This window comes from Meriones unguiculatus, chromosome 19 (assembly GCF_030254825.1).
Source record: "Meriones unguiculatus strain TT.TT164.6M chromosome 19, Bangor_MerUng_6.1, whole genome shotgun sequence".
NCBI classification, from domain to species: Eukaryota; Metazoa; Chordata; class Mammalia; order Rodentia; family Muridae; genus Meriones; species Meriones unguiculatus.
Window position 1 is genome coordinate 55,044,407 of NC_083366.1, and position 13,099 is coordinate 55,057,505.

Genomic DNA, 13,099 nt, shown 5'->3' on the forward strand with positions numbered 1-13,099 from the left:
ATCTTTTCTAGTTCCATCCATTTGCCTGCAAATTTCATGATTTCCTTTTTTTTAATAGCTGACTAGTATTTTGTTGTGTAATGTACCATGGTTTCTTTATCCATTCATCAACTGAAGGACATCTGAGTTGTTTCCAATTTCTAGCTATTACAAATAAAGCTGCTATGAACATAGTTGAGCAAATGTCCTTGTTGTATCATTGAGCATCTTTTGAGTATATGTCCGGGAGTGCTATACCTCGGTCTTGATGTAGAGCTATTCCCAATTTTCTGAAAAACTTCCATACTGATTTCCAAAAAAGTTGTATGAATTTGCACTCTCACCAGCAATGGAGGAGTGTTCCCCTTTCTCCACATCCTTAACAGCATGTGCTGTCACTTCAGTTTTTGATCCTGGCCATTCTGACAGGTGTAAAATGAAATCTTGGAGTCTTTTTAATCTGCATTTCTGTCATGACTAGTGATGTTGAGCACTTTTTTAAGTGCTTCTCAACCATTTGAGACTCTATCTGTTGAGGATTCTCTGTTTCGCTCTGTACGCTATTTTTTAACTGGATTCTTTGATTTGTTGGTGTTTAATTTCTCAAGTTTTGTTTTTATATATATTTTAGATATTAGCCCTTTGTCAGATGTAGGGTTGGCAAAGATCTTTTCCCAATCAGTAGGCTCCTGTTTTATTCTGTTGACAGTGTCCTTTGTTTAACAGAAGCTTTTCAGTTTCAAGAGGCTCCATTTATTAATTGTTGAGATGTTGGTGTTCTATTCAGAAAGTTGTCTCCGGTGCCAATGAGAGCAAGGCTCTTCCCCACTTTCTCTTCTAATAGATTTAGTGTCTCTGGTTTTATGTTAAGGACCTTGATCCACTTGGATTTGGGTTTTATGCAGGATGATAAATATGGATGTATTTGAATTTTTCTACATGTACACAACCAGTTAGACCAGCACCATTTGTTGAAGATGCTATCATTTTTCCTTAGTATTGTTTTGGCTTCTCTGTAAAAAAAAAAAAAAATCAAGTGTCTGTAGATATGTGGATTTATTTTCATGTTTTCAATTCTATTCTATTGATCTACCTGTCTGTTTCTATGCCAGTAACATGCAGTTTTTATTACTGTTGCTCTGTAGTAGAGTTTGATGTCAGGGATGGATATACCTCCAAAAGATCTTTTATTGTATCAGATTGTTTTAGTTATTCTGGGGTTTTTGTTTCTTCTAATGAAGTTGAGAATTGTTCCTTTGAGATATGTAAAGAATTGTGTTGGTATTTTGATGGGAATTGCATTGAATCTCTACATTGCTTTCGGTAAGATGGCCATTTTTACTACGTTAATCCTACAGATCCATGAGCATGGGAGATCTTTTCATCTTCTGATATTTCTTCAATTTCTTTCTTCAGAGACTTGAAGATCTTGTTATAGAGGTCTTCCACTTGCTTGGTTAGAGTTACACCAAGATATTTTATATTATTTGTGGCTATTGTGAAGGGTGTTTTTTTCCCTAATTTCTTTCTCAGTCCATCTGTAATTTGCATACTGGAGGGCTACTGACTTTTTTGAGATAATTTTGTATCTAGCCACTTTGCTGAAGTTGTTTATCAGCTAGAGGAGTTCTCTGGCAGAATTTTGGAGGTCATGTACATATGCTATCATATCATCTGTGAATAGGGATACTCTGACTTCTTCCTTTACAATTTGTATTTTCTTGATCTTCTTTAATTGCCTTATTGCTCTAGCTAGAACTTCAAGTACTCTATTGAAGAGATATGGTGAGAGTAGGCAGCCTTGTCTTGTCCCTGTGTTTAGTGAAATTGCTTTGAGTTTCTCTCCATTTAATTTGATTTTGGCAATTGGCTTGCTGTATATATTTTTTATTATACTTAGGTATGGCCCTTGTATCCCTAATCTCTCCAAGGCTTTTATCATGAAGGGTGTTAGATTTTGTTAAAGGCTTTTTCTGCATCTAATGAGATGATCGTGTGATTTTTTTTTTGTTACAGTTTGTTTACATGGTGAATTACATTGATGGATTTCATATATTGAACCATCTCAGCATCTCTGATATGAAGCCTACTTTATCATCTGGATGAAAGTCAGAGTTTTTAAAAATCTCATAGAATTTAATTTAGTATTTATAGTCATTCACTTATTAACAGAGAGAGGATATCAAACACAGGATATGTGACTCTCTTGTATCATTTTCATGCAAGCATAAAAATTTTCCAGAAAGGTTGATTTCATTAACAAATCAGTGATGAGTGATTTTATGATTTATAAAGAATTATAAGTCAAGCCAGGTGGTGGTGGTGCACATCTTTAGTCCCAGCATTTGGGAGGCAGAGGCAGGTGGAGCTGGAGGCCAGGCTTGTCTATAGAATGAGTTTTACAACAATGATAACTACACAGAGAAATCCTATCTCAAAAAATTTACAAATCAATAATGTTGATGAATATGGATCAGATCTTCAACACAGTATCAGATAAAACAATTCAACAACCAGGTTAAAAATTTATATATAACATTTTAAGAAAGATTTACCCATGATATATAATGATGGCTCATCTTATACAAGAATAAATATTCATATCATTCAAGCAGAAGATGAATTTATAACTTAGCCTCAATAGTTGCAAATAACTGATAAAATTCAACATCTTCTTATAAGAAAAACCTGTCAATAAACTAACTGAAGAAGTGGTCTTCAACACAGTAAAAATCAAAAGTGATAAGCTCATAGCTAATACATCCAGTTGTGTTCCTTTTGTTTGGTTTTAAAAGGCTTATTATTGATTTGTGTGTGTGTGTGTGTGTGTGTGTGTGTGTGTGTGTGCATGTGTGAGATTGTGCCACATATGTGCAAATATCTGTAGAGGCCAGATGAGGATTTTAAATCTCCAGCAGCTGGAGTGACAGGCTGTTGTATACAACCGGCTTAAATGCTGAACCCTGAACTCAGTTCTTCTGAAAAAGCAACAAGCTGTCTTAACTGCCATGTCCTCTTATTTACTTACATTTCGAGACACTATGTAACCCAGGCTAGCCTCGAGCTCACAGTAATCCTCAGACCTTTGAATGTTGGGATTATAGGCATGAGCCAGCACGACTGTTTCCCTTTAAGTTAGAAACAAGACCTGGATGGCTGTTTTCAAAAGTCCCAACAAGAGCAATTAGATAAGAAAAGAGAAATAAAGGATAATTAATTGAAAGAAAGAAATTACATTTTGTGTGCTGATGGATATTACATGTAGAAAATACCAAGGATTTCAAAAAACAACAGTTGCAGCTTTAAAAAACAATTAAGAAACTTGAAATTTTCAAAATCAATGACAACTGTAGTATAATGATTCTGTACAGCAGCAATCGGTAATCTTAGAGATAAGCCAAGGAGCTGAGTGTGTGCAAAAGACTAAGAGTATATTAATGGAAATGCATTAATTTGTAGGCTAATTACAAGTATACCCTTCAAAAAGAATTTTGAAAATGGGGTGGTCTCTGTGAGTGGACAATGCTGCTTCCAGAAAACATGGGCAATAAATAGAAAATCTCCATGTCAAGCACTGGGTATCTCCTTAGGAGTTATTAGTCTTGCAAGTCCCAAGGAACCCCAAACATCATAGTCTTGTACTGTTGACCTTGGTTGCCTACCATAGCCACATTCTTGCAGACACCATTCACTCTGGATGCGGGATAGAGTGGAATCAACCTCAGCTGACCAGCCCTCCCTGCTGGCTAGCTTATATATTATGCCAGAAACTCCCAAACAGACTTGGAAGAGAGAAGAGAAATCCGTGGACTCATCCGGCACTGGCCCCTGCATGCTAGAATAGCCACTTGCGTGATCAGTTGTAACTACTGATGAAATGGTGGCATGCCAACTCTAGGAGTTAACCACTGCTTTTTGATCGTCTCTGAGGTCTGATGCACAGAACATATTTTATACCCAGTACTGCAAACCAGGACAGAACAGTGAGTGCTCAGCTGTGACTTACCTGCCACCAACCATTGCTCAGAGAATGGACAGAAAGTCAGTCAGGCACAGAAAGGAAAGTGCTGCACAGTCTCTATGTACAGAATCTACAAGGAGTAAGAGACATGAGGAAATAATAAGATGTTGTTCTGTTGATTTAAACTTGTGTATAGACAAGAAATAGTTTTTCAGATCTATACACACTGTAATGACTATAGTCAGCAATAATGTATTGTGTACTTGAAGGTTACTCAGCATGTCTTAAGTGTCCTCTATACATACGCATACATGAACATATAAATACATATATGTGCACATACCTACACGCCTACACGTGAATGCACACACATATTAATAAGCATACACAGCCTCACACATACATCAGACACACATACAATGCAGATAATTATGAATGGATAGAAATGTTGATTTGCTTTCTTGTGGTATTAATTTCATAATGTATACTTATAAAAAATCACATTAGCAAACATACCTAATACTAACTTTGAATCAATTATGTATTAATAAAGTTTGAGAAAAGACTGTAATATAACATATTTATCCTGTAATTTACCTGAGTATGAAAAGTTCACTTCAGTTTTCAGTGGAGTCCATTATGGTGTGCGGCACCTGAACCCCAGTAAAGTTAAACAGGGTATTCAGCAAGAACTGTGTGTGCATGTTAGATTTCACAACACCTTTCCTTAGAAAGAGCATCCTTTCCACACTTGGATCACACATTTCTAGTCTTGGTTTCAGCTCATGCCTTCCCTTCACCATGCCCTTTCTTGAAAAATCCACTGAACTATGTAGAAAGAAGAGCTACAGTTTGGGAAAAGTTCTAACATGTCAAGCACTTTGATTAAAGGACATGGTATCCATCACTGTGTCAATTCCACAAGTACAGGTTGTAGGAGTTATCATGTCTACTTCAGAAAGATGGAGCTATGAAATGATTAACTGCTCCACTTACTGTCATGTTTAGAAAGTGGGAGATCCAGTTTGATATTAAGCTAAATAGAAAAATGTATCCTTTAACCATTAAGTTGTTCTTAGGTAAACTTGTCAGTACATTTTAATTTGAAGATAGCATTAGGGCTGGGTCTAGAGCTCAGTGGAGGATTGTTTGCCTAGGCCTTTGTACTATGCCCTATAACGCACACACACAAACACACACACATACACACACACACACACACACACACACACAAATGGCTAAGAGGTTAAAACTAGATTCTTAAATCATTTTTAAATGCAAATAACCACGCAAGAACTTGTGAGTCTGACCGAATTGTTAGGAGCATCCTGACATCTGTTAAGCAAATGATTCTCAAACTTAAAATTTATTCCAGAAACTTTTCATCTGCTTATTCAAAAGTTTACACTGAGCCCCCAAAGAGGTCTGATGTTTGCCCATGAAATACATGAATGAGCAAGGAGAGAAGTGTTTCCTTGATACTGCCTTTTGGAATAGGTCACATGATCAAATATCATCCAATGGGATTGGGATGATTTCAACTTATGAGTCATTCTACAAAGAAACAAAGACTATGGCAGAGGTTCTGTATGAAGCATGCTCCGAGTCTGTAGAGACCAAGTATGTGCCAGCTGGGAATATGAGGACAGGGAACAGAGAACGAATGTAAATGCTGTATTTTATGTTTAATAGCCATGCAAATTTGACATCTGAGCTTACTCCAAATTAATGCCTTATGATCAAAATAATTAAAAAAATATTACCATCTGCATGCCTGCAATCTAGTACTCGGGAGCTAGAGGCCAGAGGATAAGAAGGTCAAAGCCATCTTTGTCTACATTGCAAGTATTAAGATAGCCTGGGCTACAGAAGACTGTCTCTCAAAAACAAAAAAAATTACTGAAGTTCCTCTGTTAAGTATTGGATAATGATTGGCGACTCAGGAAGCTAAACATCACTCATCCCATAGAAACCAAGCATGACTCCTTATGCCGTGAGAGAAAAATCTCCTCAGAAAGTGTTGGCAAACCCACGTACAGTCAGGAATAAGCGCCCACTCTTCCATAAAAATCGTGCCTACAAAGACACAGGTTTTCAAGACAGGGTTTCTCTGTGTAACAGCCCTGGCTGTCCTGGACTTGCTTTGTAGACCAGGCTGGCCTTTAGTTCCCGGAGATCTGCTTACCTCTGCCATCCTGAGTGCTGAAATTAAAGGCGTGCACCACCATGCCCGGATAAAGACACAGATGTTGTTAGACTAGGAATGGATGCGTGGTTTTGTTTGTTTTGGTTTTTGTTCTCATCACAGTGTCAACATATTCAAGCTAATCAAGTTAAAAAGTGAAAAAAGAATCATTTTGGTTTGGGAGGTTTCAGCTGGTTTTCTTTGCAAGCACATTCTGATGCGACTTTATGGTGGAGCAATGCTGCCTGCCTCACTGTAGTCCAGAAGTGAAGCCAGAAACATGAAGAGGCCAAAATCCATATTTCCCTTCAGTGTCACCTCTAGTGACCCAACATCCTCCCACAGGGTCTCCTTCCCTTAGGTTCCTCCCACTGGGTCCCCTTCTAAAAAGTTCCTCTACTTTCCAATAGCACTAGATTCTAAAAATCCTTCAGTTCATGGGCTTTTGAGGGATATTTACAATCCAAGCCATGAACATGGGTGTTGCAGGATATTTGATCCCATTGTGAATTGCAACACCCTGTTATTTGGTGTGGTTGAGCCCTAGCACACACCTTTAATCCAGGAGCTTTCTGTACATGGGATTTAATAAAGTTATCCCTGGTCAAGAGGCAGAGCAGGAAACCAGCTAACTGCGATGAGTGAGTAGGAGGAATTTTGAGTTGAGGGATATCTAAGACAGCATGAAGAAGAAAGAACTATTAGCTCAAACTCTGGCTTTAGCTTAGGCTTCAGCTCCTCAGCTCCCTGGATTTGGGGCTTTGAGCTAGCAAGCCTTTTCTGGCCTTTTTTCCCCCTGCCTTTTGCCTTTGACTTTTTGCCTTATGCTCCTGGGCTGTCAGCTGATTTTCTAGTGAGCCTTTTGGGTTTTCTCTATGCAGGCCTGAGCTGAGAAGAAAGGTTAGCTGGTTACTTTCTCTGCCTCTCTGAGCTAGCAGGTTTTCAACCCAGCATCTGTCTCCTAAGTCTTTATTGGTAAAATAGAACGGTTGGGATTTTCCTTCTTTTAAACAAAATTTTGGGTTAAAGGTGTGTGATAGGGGTCAACCACACCAAAGAAACAGGGTTTTAAAGTCCGCAGTTTTGGGATTCACAATGGGATCAAATAGTCTGCAACAAATGGGCTTTCTCATTTATCAGCAAGATGTTCATATCTAAGGCTAATCTGTTCTTGAATCAACAGAATCTTCTCAGTTTCCAAACAAGTAGGATTACATGGCTCCAGTTGAAATCTGTGTGTTTGTGTCACTTAGTGATGATGATTTTGCAGACATTAAGACAAAGAATATCTTAAAGATATTCTTTAAATATCTTTTTAAGGAAACAAGCCAGCGTTGTAAACATAAATAATAAAAGATCACTTCTTCCCACATTACACGGGACGCTGACAGATGGGGGCTCCCCCCTCCATTGTGGTGCAGACACACTTAAAAGGCTTGCCGTATTCAATGGCCTCTGGATGATGGAGACTATGCAAATTGGTACCTCTGCCACGTGAATGGAGATTTTGTAGCCATGCACATTTTTCATCACGAGCGCCTTAGTTCAGGTATAGGAATTTTCAGAGTTGCAACACTCTTTGCACACAGTCTTGCTGTTGAGTGTGTGTTTTCTTCCAAGGAAAAGCTCCGCAGGCAGCTGCCTCTCTTGCAGCCCATCTCTGTTGATTTCCTTTGGCCCCTCACTGTGATTACTTGCAGCTGGGCTCCATTGCGGCAACATTTTTATATCGTGTACAAGATTAGGGCAAACAAATACTCTGGCTACAGTATTCTCCAATTACATTAATTTTATCCACTGATGTCTTTATTTCCTTCCTTTCCAATTTAGATCTGTAATGTGAAAATTGGCCCTATTTTTGTGCCTATTGTGATGCTCTGAATCCCCCCTTTCTTCCCACATGGTGCTCATTGCGTAAGAAGACTTCACGGACAGACTCTTCTAATGGGAACAAGAAGAGCGTCCTTTTCTTGCTGAAGAATCCCAGAGTCCCACAATAAACTTTCCAAATTTTGAATCGGAGGGCACTGTCTCCAAACGCCCACCAGGAAGACATGCAACAGCTATGTCACCACTGCCACCTAAACCTTTCGTTTTTCACCTTAGGGTAGAACCATGGTGGTTGGATCAGGTTAAACGAATGAAGCTGGAGAGAGAGTCAGAGCATGGGGCAAGCAGACAATGACTGAAGGTTTAAGAAAGGAGGAAAAGATTAAAAGAGAAGAGGCATAAAGACAAAAAAAAAAATCAGGGGCAAACTAAACATGATGTTGTGTGCTGTCTACATAGTCAGGGTGGCCCAGACTAACTAAGCCATCTAGTCTCTCTTTTTAAAATCTAACCTAATCTGATCAATTAATTATTGGGTGGCCCAGACTAACTAAGCCATCTAGTCTCTCTTTTTAAAATCTAACCTAATCTGATCAATTAATTATTGTGTGTATGTGAATACAAGTGCAGGTGTGCCAAGCCATGTTTGTGGAGGTCAGAGGATGTCCCTCTGGAGTCAGTGCTGTCCTTTCCTTTCACCAAGGCTTCTGGTCATCCCACTCGAGTTCTTAATCTTGGAGACAAGAACTTGCGATGGTTGAGCTAGCAAGCCAGCCAGCTGTCATCTCTTATATGGTGCCTTTTGACAGTGCAGTCAAGGTTTCTCCTGAGAACCAGTGTTTTCTTAGAAGAACCAAAATATCAACTATATGTACTCAGAGCTAAAAGAAAAAGAAAAAGAAAGAGAAAAGAAAAGACAAACAAGCAAGCAAATCCATTAAAATTGGGCTCATTTCTAAAAACATATTTTTACCATGGGTATGTGTGTATGTGTGGGGGGGAACATGTATGTGAGTGCCCTTGCCCGTGGAGACCAGGAAAGAGCATGCAACATCCTGGAGCTGGAGTTGCAGCTGGTTGTGAGCAGCCTAATGTGGGTACCAGGGGCCAGATGTGCTCCCAGCCCTGAAGTAATATTTTAAGAGTAAAGAATAAAAAGCTATGTGTAGTAATGCACACCTAAACTTCCAACACCTGGATGTGGAGGCTATCCGAAGAGGTCTGTCATAAGTTGGAGGCTAACCTGGCCTATCGAGGGAGGCTCTATCTTAAAAGTGCAACAAATAAATAAAATTCAAGAAATAAATAACTAAATGTGTGTTAACACCTATAATGCAGGACTCATAAGCATGCTTATGAGTCCTGCATTTTATCCTGCATATATATATGTCCTGCATATATATATATATATATATGTATATATATATATATATGGGGGGTATGATATTTATTTACTTATTTATTTATTGGTCTTTGGAGACAGAGCCTTACACTATGGCCTAGGTTAGATATTGATATAAATGTATGTATATTTGTATATGTATATTTTATGTATATATGTATATACACATGGTTGATATTTTGCTTATATTTAGGAAATGTTGGCAAGAGCAGTCTCCACGAGCCTACAAAGAAGACTCAGCCTTGGTTCAAGAACTCTGCATTAGCTGTGCCTGCCTTTTTGTGGGTGATTCTAATATTCCCACTTTACAGGGAAGGATCCACGACTTCTCAGAGTAGACACGTGTCAGATCTGTGTGATTCCATAGCCGCACTCAGTGATCCTCCTGCCTCTGCCTCCCATGTGTTGGGATTAAAGGTGTGGGCCTCCACTGCCTGGTTATTAATATTATGTATGTAAAGAAACAACAGTGACTTTGACATCTGCTTATATCTGATAGGATTGTCAGAAAATTGCATTTCAACATTGTAGTGCCAGAATTGCACAATTGTTAAAAAGCGATTAAAGAGTGTATCTGTTTTGTTTATTTGCTTGAGTCGGGGTCTAATGTAATGCAAGCTGCCCTAGAATTTGCTATGTAGCTGAGGGTGACCTCAAGTTCCTGGTCCTTCTGCCCCCGCTTTCCAAATGCTAGATTACACTACAAAACCAAGACAATTTAAACAGCTGAGGTGCTCCTCTCTGATTTCCTCTGTTGCCTTGCTGTAGTAAGGTAAAGTTTACTTGTTTTTAGAGAGCTGGGTTCAAGTGCTGCCCATGTTGCTTCTGGCCACTGCTGTTTTGGGAGAGACACTTCTCGTTGATCTTTACTTTAACTGTCACATTTTGCTAGAAAGATCTAAGGCAAAAAGAGTACAGCAATGTTTGTTGCATGCATAATTTGAACATTTATTTCTTGATTTTTATTTATTTATTTATTCATCTTTTGGAACAGAGCCTCACACTATGCCCCAGGTGTGTGTGTGTGTGTGTGTATTCCAACTGTTGTTGACGTTACTGAGACCCTCTCAGTATTTTATTTTCAGGAAAATGGTCTGCAACAACCAACTGGCCATGGTATGGGTTTTCTCATAGAGGACTGACCTTGTTTCACAGGTTTCTCTAATCTGTGTGTAAGGCAAACCACGGAATCAGATCCCAGGAGCTGGATTTTTCTGCCCTTTGTGTTTCTGTGCCTCTAGTATTTTAGTCATCCACTAAATAAATTATAATTTTAAGAGAAATAACATTTTTAACTTCTCTTCTATCAAGTTTTATTTTTCTTTTTGTCATTAGTTTCTAAGTTCCTGAAATATTTTTGTGCTTGAGGCTTTGTGGATGACACCTTGAAGACAATATAAATTTCCCCAATCTTGGTATTGCAATCTGCTTGACAATATACAAGTTGTTTCTATATGGCCGTGGAATGCTTAACATTATAATATGTAAAAGGTAAATATTAAAAATGGAACTACATACGCAGTGTGATAGGAGCAAAAGACAAGAGAACCAACTCTACGGACATTAACAGATCACGCTAAAATTTTTTTTTTTTTTTTTTTTTTTACTTGACTTTCCTGGAATGGTAACATTTCCTAACACTATTCTTTTCATACAAGGAGGAATAAAAACAAATCATGACTAAGATCCTGTGAGAACATGCCCAGCCTTTAACACCCTGTGCCAAGGGGAAAACCAGTTGTGACAATTCTTATATCTTTTCCAAATCTCCCAGATGGTGACTGGGCCCTCTATGTATGTATTTAAGAGCTCAGGAAACCTGGTCTCATAAATTAAAAGGATGGTCACTGCAGTTTCACAAATAAGACGATCTTTGACTTGGTTTAGGTTCCATTATATATGCAGTCCATACTCAATACTCAAAATCAATAATAATGGAGTCATTGCCAAACTTCAGACTCACCCCACCCAGCTTCAGGTCTGTTCTTGCCTGGATTCTAGACTTGTCTGATCCACAAGTGCTTTGATTCCCATCTCAGTCTTCATTTGTTCCAGCCTAAATTTAGCTGTGAAGTTTCTCTTTGGGCTTTTCTATTTAAATTTTTTTTTCACTGACTGGTAAATACATGACATTTCATATGCATGAACAGATTCCTTTCTCTCAAAGCCTACACATCTATTCCACGTGTGGCCCAGATAAAATCAGGGTTTTAAATTCACCAATGCATATAGCTGGAGTATGAACCTTTCATGCTTTGATTATCCCTCATTTTCTATTCCCTATAATAAACATGAACTACACGTATATTACTGACATTGAATGCAAGTCTCTGGTTCAGAGATCCCTGTCCCACTTCTACTGAGAGACTCTAGTTTTTGTTGAACTCCCTGTAAACTCCTGACGTTTGGGTGATTTTATTTCCAAAGCCCTTCTGCAGCATGTTTTGATCATTCTTAATCTCTTAATCCATATTATTAGGTAGAAATCTATGTCACATTTTTACTTGTTTGTTTATTTTTATGTATGGGGTTTTCTCCACACATATGTTGTCTGTGTACCACATACATTCCTAGTTCCCACAGAGGCCAGAAACCTGCAGAAGATCATAGAAGGTCCTGAGACTGAAGTTCTAGATGGCTGAGATACACCATGTAAATGGTGAGAATTGAACCTACATAATCTGGAGGAGCAGCCAAAGCTCATTATCACTGAGCCGTCTTGTCTCTCCAGTCCCGGACCTTACAATATTTTACTCATCATAAAAAAAATACATTCTATTTCATTGCATCAAGTTATAGCATGCTGTTGCTTCAACAGTAGCCATTCTTGGTTTTATTAACAATGGCTATTTCAGCAATCGTAGTCATTAATGTGATTCACAGCCAGGAGTGTATTCTGTTTGTATTGTTGTCTGCTGCCATTCACATTAGCCAATCTCTCTACAGGTGGTGGTTCACTGATAAACTCTCTCAAAACTTGTATTAGGTTTCCCCTGTTATAAATAACATGAATGCTCGCACGTGCTGAGTGTGAGATATGGTTAAATTACCTTTAAACATCGACATTTTGGTATTTATAGATTAAAGAATAACAACTTATTTCTTATTTATTTCAAATATTCTAGCATTTAGATTTTTGCCTATTTTTTTATTTGCATGTATAATATAATTGCATCATTTTCCCTGCTTAGATATTTATTTGAACACTTTATTTGTGAGCAGAAATGCTGTTGTCTATTTAAGAAAGCATGAAGTTCACATGTCTAACTTTCGAATTGGAATCTGAAGCCTGCATTAAATAAATGTTCTACGGGAAAGACTTTTGATATCAGTAATGGAAACAGAAAACAACCCAAACTTACGAGTTTTCAAAAGAGCGGACAAGAGATACGGTTCCAAAGAGAAACGCGTTGGACAACACAGAATGTAGAAAAATGTAGAGGTAATTAAAAGAAAAGGGGCAGGGCAGGTGGGACAAGAGCCTGGTGACCTACTCACCTCTCTATGGCAAAGATTAGACCCGCTGTCACATAGGTGGTTCCCAATAAATTCAGAGAGTCAGAAGATAAACGCTTTCAAAGCCTGGGCTCACCCACAAGATCTGCACGTGAGTTTGATTACCCATTCAGCTAAGTGTTTATCCTCAATGGAAGGGCTTTCATTTCCCCTCATCTGAATTAAGTACCTGTCTTTTAATGTTAGCACCCACGTTAACCCATTCAGCTCCTGGATGCTCTGCAGA